Here is a 22,862-nt window from a genome sequence, read left to right on the forward strand (position 1 = left end):
AGCCATCCCAGAATTTAGTAACACACACATACACATACACACACAAAAAACATTGTATTCTCAAGTATTCTGTGGGTGAGGAATTCATCATATAGGAGACGGCTTGTCTTTCTCCTCACGTTTGGGACTTCAACAGCAAAGACTTAACTACCTCAGGTAACTGGATGAATGGAGCCTGGAATCATCTGGAGGTTTCTTCACTTGCATGATTGCCAGCTGGTCTAGGATGATTGAAACACTGAGGTTAACTGGGACTGTCAACAGAATGCCTAAATGTGGCTTGGCTTTTTTATAATCTTCATTGCACCCAATCTTATCAGATCAGATCTCAAGCAAGAGTAATCAGGAGAATAAGTTATCCCTTTTATGACCTACCCTCTCGAAAATATCTTCTACCATCCTCTAATACTCTATTGGTCAAAGCAGTCACAAGGTTGTCCAATTCAAGGAAAGGAGTCAGAGACCCTTCAACTTGAAGGCAGTAGTATCAAAGAATTAGGTGTCTATATATGTGTATATATCACCACATTATGGTAATCCAAAAATGGCCATGGTACTTTAAAATCTTATCATAGGACATTTAGTCCAAATTTGACTTTCCTCCAACCACAGCTTCTTCATTGTTGTTAGTTTCTTATTTTTTTTCTTTTTTTCCTTCTACAGAGCTAAAATTTAAAAATGGTAGAGGAGAAGTATTGCCCAGTGTGAGCCCTATTAGAAAAAGTGAGATTCTTTAATTAAATTGAGCATCTAGAACTTAGACAGAGACTTTTCAGTATTGGCTGCACTAATCTCTTAATCTCTAGCTTCATAAATATCACTGTCAGGTTGTTTTAACTTGATATACCTTGCATGGCTCATCTATACTGGTCCATACAACCATTACCTAAAGGGACCTTGCATGGCTCATCTATACTGGTCCATACAACCATTACCTAAATGGATTGAAAAGAAATTGCATTTAGTGAAGTTGGGAAAAAGAAAAAGCAGCTACAATCCTGGTAATCACTACAGACATTTTTCTTTATTGGACCAATAAACAAAATTATCACAGGTAAAGCCCAGAATGTTCGCAGCCATGATTCTGGTCTCCTCTAACTTGCTGATGACAATGTAAATGCTTCTGGCTGACAGAGCTATGAATACCTGTGAAGATGAAACAAGGAAATAGTAAAAAAAAAAAAACACAGAATTGGCATTGACACATGGCACAGGTTCATGAGATTGTGTTTTGCATTTTCATGTGAGCCAGAGAGTAATCCCAAATATATGTCATCATTTCATTTTTTATAAAAATGTTTGTTGTGCCTGATTAACTATGACTTTGGAAGCTAACAGAATTGATAGCACAATTTATAATTTTACTATATACTTAAAATGTTTGCATGCTATACCATTTTTTCCCTCAAGAAAAATAAGTTAACTATCCCCATGGTTTCCTATGGAAATAGTCAATGAACAGAATACTAAACAAATAGGCAATATGAATACAACTTACCTATACACATTGGAAAGACATGAAGTGCTTAATCAGCTCGAAGATTTCACTCAGAGAAACAGCTATGACAATGTGCTCTTACAAAGGGATATTTGGTTGTCTAGGAAAAGAAAAACTTATAATGACCAGGTTAATTCAAATATTTAATCTGCAGTATTAGTATTACTAGACTTTTAGAATTTTTAACCTGGAATATCCAGTATAATAATCTCTATATAAAATGATGGAAAAAATCTAGAAAATTAAAATTAGTTACCTAAAATCAAAAGCTACATATTTGTAGAGCAGGAGCTAGAGAAGAGGTTCTCAATAGGATAGGTTACCATAATTACATAAGGAAACATTTAAAACTACAGATTCCCAGATCCACCTTCTACCAGTCTATTTCAGAAATCTCTCTTACCACTTTCTTAGCATTTAAAAAGCAGTCCAATGGTTTAGGAGGCGTGGTATGGAGTTGCTATCATTCCAAAAGCATTTATTCTGCGGCTACCATGTGCTGAGGGTTGGGATTTGGAGTGAGTACAAATAATGAGTGTTAAGCTTCCTGTCCTTGAGGAACTCAGTCCACTGAAGGAAATAGAGAAGCAGACAAATGTTTGCAATTTAATACAGTAAGCGCTATGACTGTGTACCGGGAGAGTACTTAAACTAAATTGAGAAAGAGAAGGGCATTGCGTGTTCTTGAAGGAGAGACAATGACCTGATTCGTGAAGGATGCTGGAAAGGGAAAGACATTTAATAAAATCTGGAGGGGGAAATGACTCTAAGAAAATGAACAGGCCTCAGTAACCTACAGACTTTTTGCACCCTTCTATGGAAACTGGCCTTTACGAAAGAATAGGGGGACCAATTTAAGGTATCTATTCAGGACATTAGATCATTTTGTAATTTGTAAATGCTAATCTGAGTACGTCCTGAGATTCCATTAGAAGGGTACAAACAAGGGTTTAGTCATAGGAAGCTTTTATTTTGCATAAAGTGAATTACATTTCAAATACCTTTTTTTTGATGTTCTCATTATTGTAGGTTGGTTATGGTATTAATCACATCTGATTTCTGGGTTCTTGATGAATGAGAAACAAATGCAAAGTTCAGTTGTGGATCATCCTATATAACATTAGTTTGCTTTTAATGAATAAATAAAGACTTTAAATCTTGGTAGAATTTCCTATCTTTTATAGCCTTAGCCTGAGTTATTGTGCCTTTCTAGTCCTAACTTACTATATTCAATTTCAGACCAAGAAATTAGAAACTCAGGAGCAGAGATATGAATGCAGCTTCGGCTGACCTGCTTATATGTAGATATACCACCTATCTCAGCACAAGAATCCATGAAGCAAGTTTCAGCATGCTGTTTTTCAGGGCTGACATTTTTAATGCAGAGGTCCTGCCTCCTGATAAGCACATCTGTAATTTAGGTATTTCCTCTCACTAAACAAATGAGGCCCTCTTCACAGAGGAAAAGAGAAACTCAGATATAATATCCTTCAAATATTTCTCTCTTGAAAATTAGAACAGAATCTCTCAAGGCACCATAGGACCTTGAAAATCAGGCTTTTTCCCAGCATTCTTTCAATTGTTTTTCCCCTAAGAGTTTTATCTTAAGAAGCCTGGAGTCAAGCAGTATTGTGAAGTTTACTTTGGCAGGCAGCAGTAGAATAAGGGGCCAGTCTGGCTTCCTAAACTTTTTCTTTTGAAACCAGTTCTGCTTCTCCTATGTACCCTTTCAGACTAGCCAAACCGGAATGAATATAGTTACTGTAGTGGTTCCAAAGTTGCATTACTAAAACCAGGATTCTCTCAGGTAGTCTCTCTTATAAAGAGTATAAAGAGCCACTAGGTACATTGTGATTATCACATCAGTATCCTGAATTTGGAAAACTCTGAAAACACAAGGTAATCAATCTCCCATTATTACAACAATTTTATCCATAAAACTGTGGTTCTCAAATGCCGTATCTACCTTACATCAAGACTGTTAAGGGTCTGAGATTTGACCGTACTTGCATAGGTTAGCCCACCACAGTTTCATGGATTCAGGCAGAGGACACAAGACTCTTAGGTCTTGTGTATTCCCAGCAATGGCAGGAGCTAGAGTAAGAATGTTTTTTTGCTCTAGTTTCACAAGCCCAATTCCCACAGGGTGATGTAAAGAAAGCTGATACCTGTGCCTATAGTGGGCTGAGTTATAGAAGAAGAACCCTGCACTTAGTGAACCTGTAAATGTTATAACGAACAGTAAACATTCCTGCCTTGCTCCTGAGGGAGACACTATCTTCCTCTTTCAAGGTTTTAAGTGAACATTCCCCTTGCTTAGTAGGGAGACTTCATTTTTAGTGCTATTTTTTATACAGACATCCTTGCAAAGAAAGTTTGGAACAAAGGAAGAGTCCTATGTGTACAACATGTGCAAGAATGTGAAACACCCTTGGGGAATTATCTCCCCAAATATGGATTGATGGATAGACACATACATACATAGATATGTAGGTTGATTTAAAATATTTTAGCAGCAGAATAATGCATTCTTTCTTAAAGGATAGTATTGACTTATTTATTTTTTTTTTTTTTGGTAAACGAACTTACAGCGTGTACTCCCAGTCTTCCATTCTCACTGAGCTTTTCATCTGTGTATGGCTAATGATATTTTAACCCACTTAATTTTCATTTTTTCTTTGATTTTTGTGGTCCTGGCATTCTAATGATGAAGTACGTGTGAAATTTTAACCAGATAGCCCAGTTAAAATATTTTGCTTAGCTTTAAAAATGTTATGATCACTTATCTACATATGTTTTATCATGATTTAGAACACCTAAGGCTGTTTGGGCATCATGTTGCAATGGCCACTATAATTTCCTGATCTGACATTCTGTATGTTTATAGATCCTTGTCTTCTAGGGGAGTATCATGGTTGTTCATGCTTTTGTTTTCTTGAAGAACCCATTGAAGCACATTCCAAAACAGAAGGCTCTTGTTGGTAATTTCAAAATCTTTGCTCTAGTATCCCTCTAAAGATGAATATGTATTCATGAAATAAGTTCCTCGGTATCTTGCTTTTCCTTAGGTTTGACAGGCTTCAAGAAGTGTGTGTCATTTCCATAAAAACATGGTTTTATTGCTTATATACTTCCCCATACAAGTAGAATACACATCTATTACACAATGTCCTTCAATTGGTCCCTTCTCCTTCCAAACATACCCTATTGAGATGTTAAGAATCATAATCTCATTTTTAATTTGACCTCTTCTTTACCACCTATAGGAACAAAATTCGATAATTTCTTTACCTATATTTTGACTCCCAGGCATCTTCTAAACTTACTTTATAATCTGTTCTATTATAATTATTTTCATTTAGCTGATTGTTTAAATTAAGCATGACCTCTGTGTTGTTTTGACAACAAATGAAGAAACATGTAGTTGAAAAACATTGCAATATATCATGGATGCTAATGTAATCATACTATATTAAGGCATAGAAACATGGGCCTATTGAAATACAGTTATGAATATAAAAATATTTCAAGAAAAATATCCTTGAATCTCTGCACCAGTATTTATAGTACTTCCTAAAATTATGTTTATGTGCTATAATATGATTTTTAGGTTCTGTTTTGTAAGTAAAGCTTTGTATTTGCCAAATCTCCAACATCTCACTGAACACTTTCAAGGAACTTTAACAGAATAAGACAATAAAATGATGACCTTTCAGATAAAACAACTAGCTGCTCCTACCCCAGGTATTAAACATCAGAGGAGGGAGTCTTTTGATAAAGATAGTTGTAATACTGTAAATAAAAAGGATTATCGGGAAAAAATGGCCTACATGAGCTAAGAAACTGAAGGGGGGGGAATGGGACTAGTGAGTGAAAGTACTGAGTAAAAATCAAGCACTCAGTTTTCAGTTTTCCAATTTGCCCTTAAATTTAGAAAGAGAAATTTCTATATATACAGAAGACCAACTTTGCAAAACATTTAATGGATGTGGGTGCTACAATATTGACCTTAACCCTATAGTTGTTACACAAACTCTTCCTGGAGTCAATAATTACTCTGGTGGTAGTTATCTCCAATAATTCTCAGATATTCACTATATCCTGGCCTATAGCACTCATATTCATACATTAACTAGAGGATATTCTTTCCTCCTTGGTTATGCCACAACTCCTAACATAAATAGGAAATATTACAATATAAGTGGAATTGCCATATTGAATGCTATCCTTTTTTTAGTAGTTTATTGATTTCAGAGAAAGAGAGAGAGGAACAGAGGGGAGAGACAAGTAGACTCCATGCTGAGCATGGAGCCCAACACAGGACTCAATCTTACCACCCTAAGATCATGACATGAACTGAAACCAAGAGTCAGATGCTCAAACGACTGAGCCACCCAGGTGCCCCAATGTTATCCTTTTTAAAAAAGATTATTTATTTATTTGAGAGAGAGAGAGGAGGAGAGGGGCAGAGGGAGATGGAGAGAATCTCAAGCAGACGCCACACTGAGCGCAGAACCCAACACAGGGCTTGATCTCACAACCCCAGAGATCATGACCTGAGCCAGAATCAAGAGTTGGACGCTTAATCAACTGAGCCACACAGGTGCCCCTAAATACTTTCCTCATCATCTCTTCCTTAAAGTCCCTGAGGACTCCTCTATTCATAATGTGGTTATATCTAATTTGGACCTTAATTTATAGGTAGCCTGTATCTAAAGCCCAGATTAAATATCTCAAGAAGATTTAGATGAGTTTATAAGGCAAAATATTTCCTGTTACAGGTAGGATTATATGAATTGAACCCTTGAGAATTTAACCCTTGAGAATTTAAGCAAAGTTTCTACTAAAATTAGCACAATATCCTTTGAAACCAGAAACTAAATAAAGGACTATACCCTTAAAGCCAGAAGCTTAAAAAAAAGGTGGGAGGGGGGTAGTGGGTGAGTATTAAAACCAATACTCGAAGCCTTATAGACAAGGTATTTATTATATCTTTTACCAATCTTGCTAGTACTAGCTTCTGGTGGGGGTGGCGGGGGGAGAGAAACCCTTAGGCTTATTAGAAACTCCTTTGGTAAAATTAGGGTGAAAAATACTTTGTGGATGGGTTATAACTTAAGAATGAAACAAAAGAATATAAAGTGGGATATGTTATAACCCTTTATCATAGGAAAATCCTACCAAGATAGCAGACCTAAATCTTGCTAGATTTTACTGATTAACTAGAGCTGAAAAGAATATGTGCATTGATAGTTGGTATTCTCTTGAGGTCATCTATGAATTCAGAAAGTTTTAGAAACTATAGCTTTCTGACTTCAGCAGAAACTCAATTAAGAATGATCACGAGGGTAGAGAAACTTTGATTGCTTTAATGCATTCTAGGGTAGTGGCTATCATAAATGTAGAAACTTACACAAAAAGGCTTAGACACGGAAACTAAGTTTCCTGGCTGATCATTTCCCCAGAGATACTACCATAATAAGATCCTAGACTTTGTGATATACCATGAGGCAAGATCTTTGGAGAAGTTTAGAGAGACAACTTTAGAATATCCATGATTGTTTCCTGATTAGAAATTGATAGTGGGAAAATCTGATTACCAAGCATGAAAATAAACTTTGGTATTCTGAGATTAGAGATTAAATAGCCCTGGAGAAACTTAATGGATACTTGCAAAAAATTTACATGGAATTACCACCACAGCAAGAACATATTGGCCACAGTACTTACTGAACATTGTTGAGGAAAGTTTATAGTAAAACTACCAAATTTGTTTCCGGCATATCTGCCACCACCATAATCCTGGTAAACTATAAAGGTATGACACATAAAAGCTCAAACCTCAGGACTCTATTTTAAACATCTCCAAATGAATTTTCATACCATTATTCCCCCACCTGGACTTTGAATACATGTTGGTCATTGTTTGCTTATTCTTGTGTAGCCTGCCCTGTCAAAGAGCTACATCTCAAATAGTAGCAAAAAAGATTACTTGATTTTGTACTCCAAGCTGTCTCTCTAGTGACAAGGGCACCTGTGTGATTTAGATTGTTATTAAAGAGTGTTGCAAAGCCCTACAACTATTCATAAACTTCACAGTTTATAACCCCCATTCTTTATTAAAGGTGTAAAAAATAAATAGAAATCTGGAAATAAAATTAGTCATTTTCTCAAAGATGCTCAAACTTCCTTGGCCTAAGCTATTGTCTTTGGTTTTAATAAAACTCCTATTGGGATGCTTTAAATTTCTTATTATGAGCTAATAACCATACTCATATTCTACACTCCACATTCTTACAAGTAGACATACCCAAATATTTTAGGAGATTCATGCAATGCACCCATTCTTATCAACAGATGCAGTCAACCTTCCCTCAACATTCTCCTAAACCATCCTTGCTTGGCCCAACACCTGGAGAAATGGTGTTATAGAAGATCCAGTAGAGAATGACAGTCCTCAAGCAGTGACGGAAAGAATCCTGTCAAAACTACTGTAGCTATTTTAGTACTGAAACTTCAAGGAATTGACACTTGCATTCATGTATCTTAATTAAAGAGGACAAAGCCATCCTTCTATCACTGGAAGATAGTTCCTACTAGAAATCTTGATCTGAGAACTCATAAACTGCCTGAAACCGCTTTCCGTTTGGAGACTGCTTCTACCTAAGACTCTTGAATCAGGTAGCTGGCTATATGAGATATAGACAATTTCTACCCAAGATACATGGGACAAAAAAAATCATCATTCTGGGGCGCCTGGGTGGCTCAGTTGGTTAAGCGACTGCCTTCGGCTCAGGTCATGATCTTGGAGTCCCGGGATTGAGTCCGGGATTGGGCTCCCTGCTCAGCGGGGAATCTGCTTCTCCCTCTGACCCTCTTCCCTCTCGTGCTCTCTATCTCTCATTCTCTCTCTCTCTCAAATAAATAAAATCCTTAAAAAAAATTCTTTTAAATCTTTCTTAACATAGCTTTTGGAATCCTTAGTCCCACACCTGGACACAATTTATTCATAAACTTGTTAAAGCATATAATAAAATGGATTGTTGGATTTGTGAACATTTTCCTTTGGGAGCCACTAGGCTTACCTTGTTACAATTTCCTTGTAATGAATTAGTTGGTTTCCTGGGTAACTGACTCAACGATTAAGTAACTTTTAAGTGGCATACACTGCAACAGGCTAAATAGCCAGAAATTTAAAATCCTATATAACTTTATTATTTAAAAAAAGGAAACGATGCTCCAGTATCTTGCATTAAAGCTAGCTTTAAAAAAAAAAAATAGTTGGTAATGCACTTTAATAGAAATAAAACTTGGAAGATGATTGGAGAACAGATGGTGTACATTTGGAGACTATCGCCCTTTTACTCTTCTTATGAGCAAGAACTACTTTTGCTTTAAGTCTATTTACCTTAATAGTAAAAATTTGATTTCCTAGGGACATGCCATTTCTGATGAGCAGTGTCTTATTGTTAGCACTGATGCTCATTTTCAGAACTGAAATCCTAACGCCTCAAGGCAATGCTAGACTTTTCCTTTCTCCTGTAACCTCTTTACTCTGTGCTTTACAGGATGTCCAGGATGTGGGGAAATTCTATGTGTATAGGTCACAGAAAGGAAGTGGTGCTAGATAATGCCTTCTTTGCCCAAGAAAATTGAGAGGCAGTGTTTCAGAATGGAGCCTCGCAGATAGCATATTGGCCTCTAGAGGAGGAACATGTACTGTTTTAGGAGAAGAATGGTATGCTTATATCTATGTAGATTTCTCTAGGATCTTTAATATTAATACAATGATCTGAAAAAATTAATTAGGTAATTTGTCTTATATAACTATATCTGACACTTCGGATTGGAAATGGGATCTATTCTCTTGGTTTAATTTGGGCACTTTGGCTACTTGTTTAGAAGCACACTATAAACTCAGATAATAATTCTATTTTTTGTCTGTGTTGTACTGTTTACATGTGTAGTCTCTGTTACCACAAATGCTGCTGTATACTATCAGATGTTCTAACAAATGACCATCAAGCAACATGACATTTATTGAAACAACCATCTCCCAGAACTTGATTCACCATTAAGACGCCTCAAGTAATGGTAAAGAGCAGGATTGATAACGTCCCCAGATACTAATAGTCTACCTTTCAGGTCAAGATTTAGAATCACTACTGGGGATGAAATCACTACTGTAAACTGAAATCATCTCTAAACCTTCAACTTCCTGTTTACCCTAATGTGACTTTACTATTTGGTTGTCTTCATTAACATGATTTTACCATCTATTCTGTTCTGTAATATAACATTACTAACATTAATATAACAATATAGCATTACCCTGGAAGATAAACGTTGCAAATAATTGTATTTTGTTTTTATAAAAAAGCAAATAATTTTATTGTTAATTTCAGAAACTTTATGAAAACCTTATTAGAGTACAACACTTTTCATCTTTTCAACATATCATATCAAATAACTGTTTTATCCGAAAGCTGTTTCAAACCCTCACCACAAAATCTTTGTCTTGCTGAGTCCATCAATTCTAGACTATAATATCATGATGCATATTCCCTTTTCCTTTTCCTTTTTTTAAGAGACTTTTTTTTCTTTCTTTCTTTGAGAGAGAGGGAGTACAAGTGGGGGAGGAACAGAGATTGGGGGGAGGGAAGAATCTCAAGCTCCACAGGAAGCCTGATGCAGGGCTCTATCCCAGGACCCTGAGATCATGACCTGAGCCCAAACCAAGATTTGGAAGCTTAACCGACTGAGCTACTGATGCCCCTCCCTTTTCAATAAAAATCCCTTTATCATCTCTTCTATACAGAATTTTTTGGCATAGCATTCAAAATCTCCCAATGGATTCACCCCCACCTCCCCAGCCTCATATCTTGTTGCCCAAGCACCCACATGTTAAGAATTACTTTCAGGTAGAACCAGTATTTATTGTCAGTTTCATTTCCAACAGTTTACCACCTCTTTTGCAAAAAGCTTCTTTTTGCTTTTTGTTATATTACCTCCTTTTGGCACTTTCTCTGAAGCCTTAGGATTACTATCATATACATACACTGATATAGTTATTAAGTTGCATTTAAGGTTGTGTTTATATGTCTGTGTTTCCTACTACTTTTGTATTTGTGGAATACTTGTAAATACTAGAAATTTTGGCAGCTGCACTTAACAGAGTTAAGACTAAAAAAAATACTACCCACAAGTCATGAATAATATAACAAAATCTCTACAATAATAATATCTCAGAGTGTTTATAAAGGAATCCACAGTTACTGCACTATTTAATGTTTCCCTTTCAAAGCCATGTTGCTTTTAGAGAGAAATGTTTACTGCCCTGAATAAACTCTCTTATGTTCTCACGAGGCCAAGTTCTTGCATGTTCCAGAAAACACTTTCTTTGACATTAATTTAATTTTATGCCTCATCTCTTACCCCTGACACAAAGGAGTTGTACCTTGCTCTGCAAACAGTATAGCATTAGCCTGACAGATGTGGCTATAAAAATAGTTCTAGAGTTTGCAATCAAAGTACATGTTATACACCCATTAAAATTTGGCACATATTTGGAAAGAGTTTATAAAACACCATTATAATGAATCATGCTTTGTCATACTGGTTGAAAACCACTATTTAAGACAGAGTGTCTTGAACACTAGTGTGACTTTTTATTTTTGTATTCTACAGTATTTGGAGTATCAGCAGCTTAAACTGAGTCAAATTCAAAATGCCTCACCTGTCTTTTCTTTTTTGGCTTCATCTGCAATAACTATATCAATAAAATCATTAGTTTCTCCACAGCATGTTTCTTTTTAACAGAAAGCTTGTGAACATTTGGCTGCAGTGTTTAACAGCTCTGCCGAAGTACTCCCTTGGACACCTTCAGATGTGTGCTCAGGAGTTTCACTTCACTGAGATTTAATTGGGGGTGCAAAAGAGAGCCCAGGGAGATGCAATTGGTTTTGTCAACAAATGACTAAAAACCACCTAGGTCTTGGTATTATCTGAGCTTTCCCTTTGTTGTAAAGAAGTAGAAATTCTAAAGATAAACTTGAAAGTTTAGGAAAATCTCATCTTTTGCATAAAAGCCTAATTATAGAACCTGTAATATGCTCACCTCTTCATCATTCAACTTCACAACAAATATTTACTGTCTACTATATATAAATTTAAGAAATGTAGCTGGATGGGGTGCCTGGGTGGCTCAGTCATTAAACGTCTGCCTTCGGCTCAGGTCATGATCCCGGGCTCCTAGGATAGAGCCCTGCATAGGGGGTCCCTGCTCAGCGGAAAGCCTGCTTCTCCCTCTCCCACTCCCCCTGCTTGTGTTCCCTCTCTCATTGTGTCTCTTTCTGTCAAATGCATAAATAAAATCTTAAAAAAAAAAAAAAGAAATGTAGCTGGTGGGGCTAAGGAACTGAATTTAAATCTCATTTAAGTAACTTAAATTTACATCTTCTCATGAGACTTGTGTGAGTATACTGAACCGTGCAAGTCTAGATAATAAACACTCCTACCTTATAAAATTTACTTGTATTCCTTTTAATTTAGAACTGCTATGATTCACAGTCCATAATGATCTATATTTTTAAACCATCAGCTAATTATATATGCCCATGATTTTTCATATTTTAAAATAAGTTAAATGGTACATAAATTTAAATTCTTAGATTAATTCTAGAATAAACAAAATTAAAAATAAGCATATTAGTATACTCTTAGCCAGTTTTATCTGTAGAGAAATCTTGTCCAATTATATTCACAGTATTAACTTTATATGATTTCCTTCAAGGTAAATTTTCCCTTGCAAGCAGTAGAAAAAACCATTTTAACAGAGCTTGGTGCAAGCTCCGTATTTACTGTGTAATATGTTAAAAATACCAAGGGACAATCAATGATCAGCTACATTAAAATAAATTACACTTATAAGTATAAAATAACTACTATTATATTTTAGTCATGGAAATACTCTCATCAAGGAAACATACCAGCAATGCTATTTATTAATTTTGATGTCCACCAGCTAAGGCATTATTTTTCAGGTTTCTCTACCATTATTTTATTACTCTTTGTCTTCTTTATCTCTTTTCTCCTTTCATGATCTTCCTACTCATCAATCCTGTTGTATTAGTTCTTGCTTGTTGTTCTTGATCTTGTTTTTGTTCACGTATTTCTCCTTTACTTGCTGTTTTTCATGTTGTTCTTGTCATGTTCCTTGATATTTTTCTTATTGTTATTTTATTAATTTATTCTTATTGTTCCTCTTTTCTTTTGCCCCTGTCCTTGTTGTTTTCTTAATCATTCTTTCCCTTGTTTTTCTTTATTTTTGATTAAATGTTAATGTAATTTTGATTTTTCTCTGCTCTCTCTGAAGGCAGTTTCACTTTCTCTAAAACTTTTTTTCAGCATTTCAATCAGAAGGATCTTTCCAAAATTAAGTATTTCAGCATATAATAAACTGAGAAATTCATTAATTTTATTAATCCTTTTGATCTTAAGTATACTGGACAGAGCCATAGGCAACAAATACATATTGATTGATGAGAGTGGTCTCTCTGTGATATAGAAAGTTCTCTCATTCAAGATAGGCTTGATGATAGAATATAATGTATGTTAATTCCATTCCCTTAAACCTCCTAGGATTTTCCTGGAATTTGTCCTTTATAGAAAACCAGAAACAGATCAGCATACCACATAATCGTTAATTCCTTCATCCCCATACTAAAAGTGAAGGACAAAAAAGTGGGTACAAAAAAAGTATATCGCTAAAGCATTCCAATTATAACTTTTGGAAAAATTAGGATCAAACTCTCATATCAATTTAGGTTTGATAATGCTTCTGAGAGTGGTAAAATAATTTAATTCTGAATATATCTTAGTTTTTGCTTCAAAAGCACATAGACATAATTCATTTAAAGTAAGTTTCTATCATTTCAAAAACATGTATGGGACTCCTAAAAAATTTCATGCATTCACCAAAGACACAAATCTACTCCAAAGTATATTAGGCAAGAAAATGGACTAGATAATATGTAGGTGTAGGTGTTTGGTTTTTTGTCTTTTCTAAAAAATATTCTTGATTTCACCTTCTCATTCTCACTTCACCTCTATTTTGACTCTCATTTTTCCACTTTAAAAAAGAATTTTAACAGTACTGTGTAATATGGACTAGATCTAGTTTAAATGGCTCATCAGCAGGAACTAAGGAATGCCTATGTAATTTAGTCTGGTTCTAGTCAATCACTCTCTCCCTCCCAGTCATCCACAAAGACTGAACAGATTTCCTAAAAACTATTGGATCTAATACTTCAATGCTGCAGAAGCCTATTTATTTATTTAGAAGCCTGTTTAGAAAACTGTTTTCATCACCAGAAACTCAACTATCCCAGGTAATTTGCAATCATCCAGAATCTAGTTTTATATAATGCATGGCTATCTGATCTGATTTCCCATCTTTTCACATTTCCACAGTTCTCATTAGAACACACGCTTTATCATCCCTAACATTTTGTATATTCCTGACCTCTACCATGTGTTTCCCCATCACTTTCATATTTTAAAATGAACTTCACTTCCTCCTGAGAATACTTTTCCCCCCATATCCTGAGCTCACTGGAGATCCCTCACATCTTGCCTTTTGCTTTGTTTTGTTTTTAATTAATTCTGTATTCCACAGGAGTTAGAGGAGACACATTATTTTCCTTGTTTTTCATTGTCCTTTCCAAACCATTTCCCTTCTTGCTTCCTTCAAATACTACAGATCTTTTGAGGCAAAAGCCATCAGATTAACATACATAATGTTGTGGTTGTAAACATTTATAAAACTTCCATTAAGTTCTAATTCATCAAAATTCTACCGCCAGGGTTGCAGTTTCAATCCTTTCAATATTTCAGTTCTCCCTCATTACATAGTCTTTTCATTTGGCCCCTCAGCTACTTTATGTCAATTTCCAAGATCTTAAATGTGCCCAGTTTACCTAGCTAAAAACCTTATCAGTAACTAAATCATCTCCACAACCTTTATACTAATCATTCCTGATTTCTACCTGCTATCTTTCCAAGCTGCTCCTGCATCTATTACCAACTTTTTTTTAAAACTTTCTTTATCTCACAGAGACTGCCAAACTTTGACCACATCACCCATATTTTTGGTTACCTATCACTCTCAAGTCATGTCCTCACTTATCTCATTTTCTCCTATTCGCTATGCAGATTCTATCCCTTATTGCTGTATCAGCCAGGGTTCAATCAGGTAAATAGAACCAGTAGGATATATGCATATGCATATATTCACATATGTGGATGTGTATACACACACACAGACATACACAAAAATAATAAAAATAGTAAAGAAAGAAAAGTAAAACAGTGGATTCAATAAAGCTTTCATACTTGTTAGATTTTTTTAAATCTTTAATACATGCTCTTTCAAAGTAATAAAATATGAAATCCTTTAACAACGAAATTAATGACATTTTAGGCTTCAACTTCCTAACATGACATATATACCCAATATGTGCCCAACATGCTAATCAGGGTTTCAATTTAATTTTGTATTTAAGACTGTAACTGACAGAGCTTTATAAAAGAACCCCTTGAGTCATTATAATCATTCATTGTTTTCTACAAAGGATAATTGATTCCATTTTAGTATATTACTACTGATGGGGTAATTTTCCTATCAGATATTGGTGTAAGGTAATGAGTAGTTATATTTTAGTAAAATAAAAATATATCTCAAGTATCTAACTTCTTTCATGTCTAAAATTTCTAAGAAAATCACAATTTAGTGTTCAAAATGAAAAATGTGAATCTATCATAATATTTCACATAGTCTAACTGAAGTCTCATTTTTCTTATTAAGCTACCCCCTTCTGGGGACAACACTGTATAAGAATTAGTTGAGACGAGCACTGGGTGTTATGGAAGTATTGGATCACTATACTGTACACCTGAAACTAATATTACACTGTATGTTAACTAACTGGAATTTCAATAAAAACTTAAAGAAAATTTAAAAAATACCAACAAAAATTAGGAAGTATGAAATCTCTGGTCTTCCTAAAATGAAGAAGGGCTTCAGTGTCCACGTCAGCGAATTTTCTAATTGAGAACAAAAGAGTCATCATTGAAATTTATTTACTACAGAAAGTTTTCTATATTTCAAAACTACTTCCCTCCAATATGCCAAATAACCTTGGTCAAGGGTCTCCCTGTTTTCACAATTATATGCTTATCTAGGTGAAGTCTGCTCAGTAGAAAGAAATGAAATAATTATTTTATTTGTGTTTTCAATATTATACGTATAACAAAAACTAGTATTTCTTGATAACTACTCACTCTGATAAGGTTTTACATATTCAATATTTCTGAATCATCACAAATTTTTAATAGAAACCTGTAACACAATTATTATTTGTGGGAAAAATAAATCAACTTACCAAAGGTTAAATCAAGGGCATCTGGATGGCACAGTCAGTTGAGCATCAGACTCTTGGTTTTGGCTCAGGTTATGAGCTCAGGTTCGTAGGACTGAGCCCCGCCTCAGGCTCCATGCTCAGCATGGAGTCTGCTTGGGACTGTCTCTCCTACTCCCTCTGCCTCTCCGCCCTCACCCCCCCACACACACACTCTCTCTCTCTTTCAATAAATGAATCTTTAAAAAAAAAATTTAAATCATTCTAAGTCACGGAAGTGGTATTCAAAATAAAGATTTCCAAATATGAATATAAATTTATATTTCAATTATATAAATATTTATATTCATAATATAGATTATAGTAATTTAATTAAATATATCAGTGAGAGGGAAATGATGAATATTATAAATAGATTAGTTAAAATAAGTTTTGCACAAACTAAAATATTTGTAACATATACCGCTCTATTGGATTTGGTCTCCTCAGAAATGTTCTAATAGTTGACATTCAAACGTCAGTTAAAATCTTAAGATAGCATACTTATATTTTCTTTTAATTGAAGATTAAGTCATAAAGTTCACGAACATATTAAAAAGGGAAAACAAATATTTAAACATATAAATCTCTCTAAAATGTAAATTAGATGTCTATATGAATTCTTATGTTTTGACATTTCTTCAAAAACACTTTAGGAAAAACACATATTTACTCTCTCAATTTGAACCCATGTAAACAAGGAACTACCTATAACTAATTTGCAATTTGAATGTTTCCCTGAGCACATTGATGTGAGAAAATATATAGAAGGTGAGTGAGATGAGTTGAATTAAACCTACTTAAGTATTTTAATACATAAAGAATTAATTAGTCTATCCCTAGTGCAAGAATAACTCCCTGTTTGAAAGTTATGAGTATATGGAAGACTATTTCTTTTTTAAGATTTTATTTACTTATTTCAGAGAGAGAGCACGTGAGAGAGCACAAAAAGGGGAGCAGCAAAGGGAGAGGGAGAAGCAGACTCCCCACTGAGCAGGGAGCCCAATGTGGGACTCAATCTTAGGAGCCTGAGATTGTGATCTGAGCTGAAGGCAGTGGGACACCCAGGAACCCAAATGGAAGAATATTAAAATTTTAAGTTTAAATACACAAATAGTGAGGGTACATATAAGTTTAAATGTATTGTGACCCCTGTGAAAATCAGTCTGGAAGTTCTCAAAAAGTTAAAAATAGAACTACCCTATGATCCAGCAATTGCACGACTAGGTATTTACCCAAAGAATACAAAAAAATTAATTCAAAGGGATACATGCACCCCATTTATAGCTGCATTACCAACAATAGTTAAATTATGGAAACAGCCCAAGTGTTCATTGACTGATGAATGGATAAAGAACTATCTATATATATCCAGATATATATATATATTTATGATATATATATATATATATATATATATGGATATAATGGACTATTACTGAGCCATAAAAAGGAATGAAATCTTGCCATTTGCAACGAAATGACATGGATGGAGCTAGAGAGTATTACACTAAGTGAAATAAGTTGGACAGAGAAAGACAAATACCATGTAATTTCACCCATTAGTGGAATTTAAGATACAAAACAAATGAATAAAGGGAAAAGAGAGAAAGACATAAACCAAGAAACAGACTCTTAACTATAAAGAACAAACCAATGGATACCAGAGGGGAGCTGGGTAGGGAGATGGATGAAATAGATGATGGGGATTAAGGAGTATACTTGTTGTGATGAGCACCGGGTATTGTATGGAGGTGTTGAATTACTGTATTGTACACCTGAAACTAATATTACACTTTATGTTAACTGGAATTTAAATAAAAACTTAAAAAAAAACAAAAGTATTGTCACCCCCCAAAAAAATCCATGTAGATCTTGTGTTGTCTAATAAATGATGTAGTAACATCAATGGCCTTATATCACAGTTTAAACTAGACCAATATTTGTGTATTAAAAACCTAAATTTCAATTGCAATTACTAAATCTTAAATAAATTGTGATATGTGCAATATATTTTAACATCCACAAGTTTAAATAAAAAAGCATTGGTGTATTATAGGAATGAAGTAATATTGCTTATTCAGTACACTATTGGTCATGCAGAATCTTTGTAATATCCTTCACATTAGCATGTGTGAATGCACAAAACTGTTTGGACAGCAGCTTCACCCCATATTCTATAATTCAAGCCTGTCTTTCTGAATCATCTGCTCTACAGATTCTGGATTTGCCTAGCCAAGCCAACATATACAATTACATAAGCCAAATGTCAAATTCCTTGCAGTCAAGTGAACAATCTCTCTCTCTCCCCCTGCTTTTTCACACTCTCTCCATATATAGATAGATAAAGATATATGTGTGTATATATATGTCTGTATATATAATGAATATTTATAAATGTTATAATCCATGAAGTCAACAAATAGATTATTACCAGAAACCTAGAATACTCTTATGTGCTTTAGCACTTTCGAAAGCTCTTTCTTTCCTCAAAGTGGTAATCTCTCTACCCATCCTGGCCTTTTAGATAATGAAAAAGTGTGTTACCTTACAGATTTTACCCTGCAGACATCATCTCTAAAATTTATATTTCAGTTATGCTAATTTAAACATAATAGAAATGGAAGTATATTGGATGTATTTTTTGTGTGTCTTCCTTGTTTCAGTCAATAATATATTTGTGTGGTTCATCCATGTTTCGTCATGAAAACATATTTGTTGTAGTATGGGCTAATTTACATGAATTTATCAAAATTTATTAATCCATTCATGCTTTTTTACATTTTACACCTATTGCAAACAAGTCTATTAGAACTCTACATTAATATATATGGGATGCATAAAATATGAATTTCTATTGAAAAAATATATTTAATGCATATATATGTAGATGTATGTATATATGCAGATGTGTAAATATATGCATGTATATGACTGTATTTGCAGGGTCTTAAGAAATGCTAAAATTCCTTTTTTCAAATTGAGATATAATTTATATGCCATAAAATTCACCATTTGTAGTATAACATTCACTGGTTTTTAATCCAGCTAATAATTTTGTGCAACCATAATAACAGTCAATTTCAGAATATTTTCATCACCCAAAAGTACCCCCATAGGTTTTAGCTATCTTACCAAGATCCTCTTATCTCAAACTTACTCATAGGTAACTTTCAATGTACTCTCTCTATAGATTTGCCTATTCTGGAAATTTCATATATATTGAATCATGGAGCATATGGACTTGTGTCTGACTTCTTCCACTGAGCATACTATTTTCAAGGTTCATCCATGCATATGTGAGTACTTCATTCTTATGACTGAACAATATTCATTTGTCCAGATATACCACATTTTGTTAATAAATTTATCAGTTGATGGCCATTTGGATTGTTTTCACTCAAAGTGTTTTCACTTTTTGACTATTATAAATAATGTTGCTCTGAGCATTCCTATATAAGTCATTGTGTGAACATTTGTTTTCAATTCTCTTGGGCTAAAGTTCATTTTGATTGGATATTGATGAATAATTTTTAAGAGTAATTATGTCAATTTCCACTCTCACCAACTAGATCGGACTTTCTATTACTACACATTCTCACCACAACTTGGTATTTTGAGACTTATATTTCATTCAGTTTGGTATTTCGAGGTATCTCATGGATTTATTTTACACTTTAGTGAAAACTAAGGAAGTTGACCATGTTTCATGTGCATATTGGCCATTTGGATTTCCTCTTTTGTGAAGTGCATATTCATTTATTTTACCAAATTTTTTCTACTGTGTAATTTTTTTGACTTATGAAAAATTTTTACATATTTGGAAACTAGTCCTTTGCTCATATGTGTTAAAATAATTTTTACTACTGTCGTTTGCCTTTTCACCCTGTCTTTTGAGTATTAATGTCATTCATTTCAATTACTTTAACAAATTATTTTTTATTGTTGTTATTTTCTATGCCTTATTAAATACAAGTATACAAAATGATATTTTTTATATTACCATTAAATCTCTATATATTTTTTTCTTTTTTTATTTAGCTATTTGATCCATGAAACTTTTTGTGTAGGATGAGAAGTAGTAATCCAATATTTTTCACCAATATCATTTAATAATTTCAACACAGTTTTGAAATGTTCATTCCTCATTGTGCCGTAGTGCCACTTCTATTATATATCTAGTGCCCATGTAAGCATAGCTGTTTCAGTTTTTATTCTCACACAGTAGTCTGTGTGTTTATACCTGCAGCAAGATCACACTTTCATAATATATCGTGACACCTTACACAGGCAAACCTCAGAGATACTGTGGATTCAGTTCCAGACCACTGTGATGTCACAATAGAGAGAGTTTCACAGTGCATATAAAAATTTTATTTATACTTCATTGTAGTATATTACATGTGCAATAATTGTCTACAAAAAAAGTGTATACCTTAATTAAGAAATACCTTATTGCTAAAAATACTAGCCATCATCAGAGCTTTCAAGTCATAATCACTTATCACTAATCACTATAACAAATAAAATAGCGAAAAAGTTTTTAAATATTATGATAATTAGCAAAATGTGACACAGAGACTTGAAGTGAGCAAATGCTGTTGGAGAAATGGTGTCAATAGACTTGCTCAATGCAGGATTGCTGCAAACTTCCAATTTTTTTAAAAAGAAAAAGGGGGAGGGAAACATAGTATCTGTGAAGCAGAATAAAACAAAACACAATAAAACAAGGTTTGCCTGTACAGCAAATCCCCTCATCTCACTTTTCTTTTTCAAGCAACTGTTTTTTGTCCTTTTGTACATCTATAGAATTGTTTTATCAACTAGTCAAATTCTTAATCAACTGGTCAAATTATTCAAAAATAAACATTTCTGAATTTTGATTGAGATTACATTGAATTTATACATTAATTTGGAGAGAGTGTAAATTGTCAATACGGAGTTCCCAGTTTATGAACACTTCATGAGTTTCCATGTTTTGATTCAAGCATGTTTTGATGCATCTTATTGCAAAGATGATTAAAAGTGACAATGCACAGAGAAGTACACCTATAGGACTTTAAAGATGTATGCTTGCAACTGCTGTACCATCATTTCTGTCTTTTCCTGTTGGTTAGAACAAATCACCAGACCAAGTTTGAGATTAAGGTGTAGGGAAATAAATTCCATCTCGTTAGTGGGAAGAACTGGAATTGCACTGTCAATGGTTATGGGTAAAATGAAAAATGGTGTTTTAAGGCCATTAATGCAATCTCCAACCATATATGCCTTTCACAAATTTTTTGAATATTAGTTTTTTCCATGTTTCACCATACAGCATATTTACTATAGATTGTGGGTTTATTAGATGGACTATCATACCTTGGTCCCCTAGAAGCAATTTCTGAGACAGAGTTTGGCATTTGGGATATCCTCAGTTATCAATGCATGTGAGGGGACTTGGAGGAAACAAGACTGAGCGAGGTCAAACTGCATGTGTCTCCAACAAACTGTAGGTGACTCAGTGGGATTCTCTAGTAATATATAGCCTTTCAAAGTTGTCTCACGTATGGCTAGATCTCCTAGTTATTATACCCGTACTGTGATCAATCATTGGGTATGGGTTATCCCAAGGAAGCTGTGACCTTGGGTGAGGCAGCTCTCCGAACTTTGCCAGCCTCTGAAAGATCTGAGAGTTGGAGGCAATCAGCTGACAATTCTAGCTGCTGGAGCAGGATGTGCTTTCTTGAAAGGGAGTCTGAACCAACCATCTCCCAACTCTGTCATACCCGTATTACTTTTAGAAAAATTGTTTCCTTTTCCCAGCTGACTAAGAATGTTAAATATCATTAAAATGTTCTTTAATACATAATAAATTTTATCAATTTTTGTTAAATTATTGGAAAGTCATATTTTTTTATTTATTATTTAAGTGAATTGAGTATTTTCTAAAATACATTGAACCTTGAATTCTTGGTATTAAATCATTTTTTTTCCTTCCACTGTGTCTTTGAACAAATTCTGGATAATTTCTTCTTACTTATGTTCCATTTAACCACTGGTTCTCAGCCATGAATTAGCTGCAGGTAAGCCTATCAAATGAGATTTTAGCTTACATTATTTTGTTTTTTACATATAGAAGGGTTCTTTTTTTCTCTGAAAGATGTTTTACAGCTCCTTATCTTCTAAGTATTTTCTCTGCTTGAACTGCTTAATGCTATGACTTCCCTGCAGCCTTTGGAAGTAGGGAGGATATGGATTTATTACTGGCTCCCTCTTATTCTGTGGATGTAGCCCTTTGTGTCCTAACTTTATGGGGCAGAAAGCATCTTATTAGAATTCGTGCTTGGGCAGACCTGTACCTTGACTTCTATCTCCTCACTTCCAGTCTCCTGCACACAATTCTGTCAAATATAAAATTGAGGGCCATCAGTTGGACAAATGCTCTCAGAACAAAAGCAGTCTCTCCTCAACCTTTGGTGAAATTGCTTTTACTTTGATTTTAGGCTGGTGTTTATTATATTACTAGATCTTTGAGGATTTTTTAAATTTAAGCATCAAATCTGCATTTTCAGGTTTTTCAGTTGTTAAGGAAAGAATTTTATTAAGATAGTCTTTCTAGGCATATTACTAGAAATAGAAGTCAAATAATTGTATGAAAATTGTTACTTAAGGATTATAAAACACAAATTCTATCCAAATAAACTTAATGGTACAAACAATAAATTCCTCCATCAAACTCCGTAAGAGTGGGAAAACCAATGAATTGATATCACATGAGAGCTGCTTACTATATTCAAACACACTGTATAAGGTACTTTACTTTTTACTTACTTCAAATAAAGTATATATTATTTATTTCTCCACATAGGAAAAATACTGGAAAAGATTATTCTCCATATCTTCTGGATCATTGCTTTTCAAAAGTA

The sequence above is a fragment of the Zalophus californianus genome, chromosome 3 (assembly GCF_009762305.2).
Source record: "Zalophus californianus isolate mZalCal1 chromosome 3, mZalCal1.pri.v2, whole genome shotgun sequence".
In the NCBI taxonomy this organism is placed as follows: domain Eukaryota; kingdom Metazoa; phylum Chordata; class Mammalia; order Carnivora; family Otariidae; genus Zalophus; species Zalophus californianus.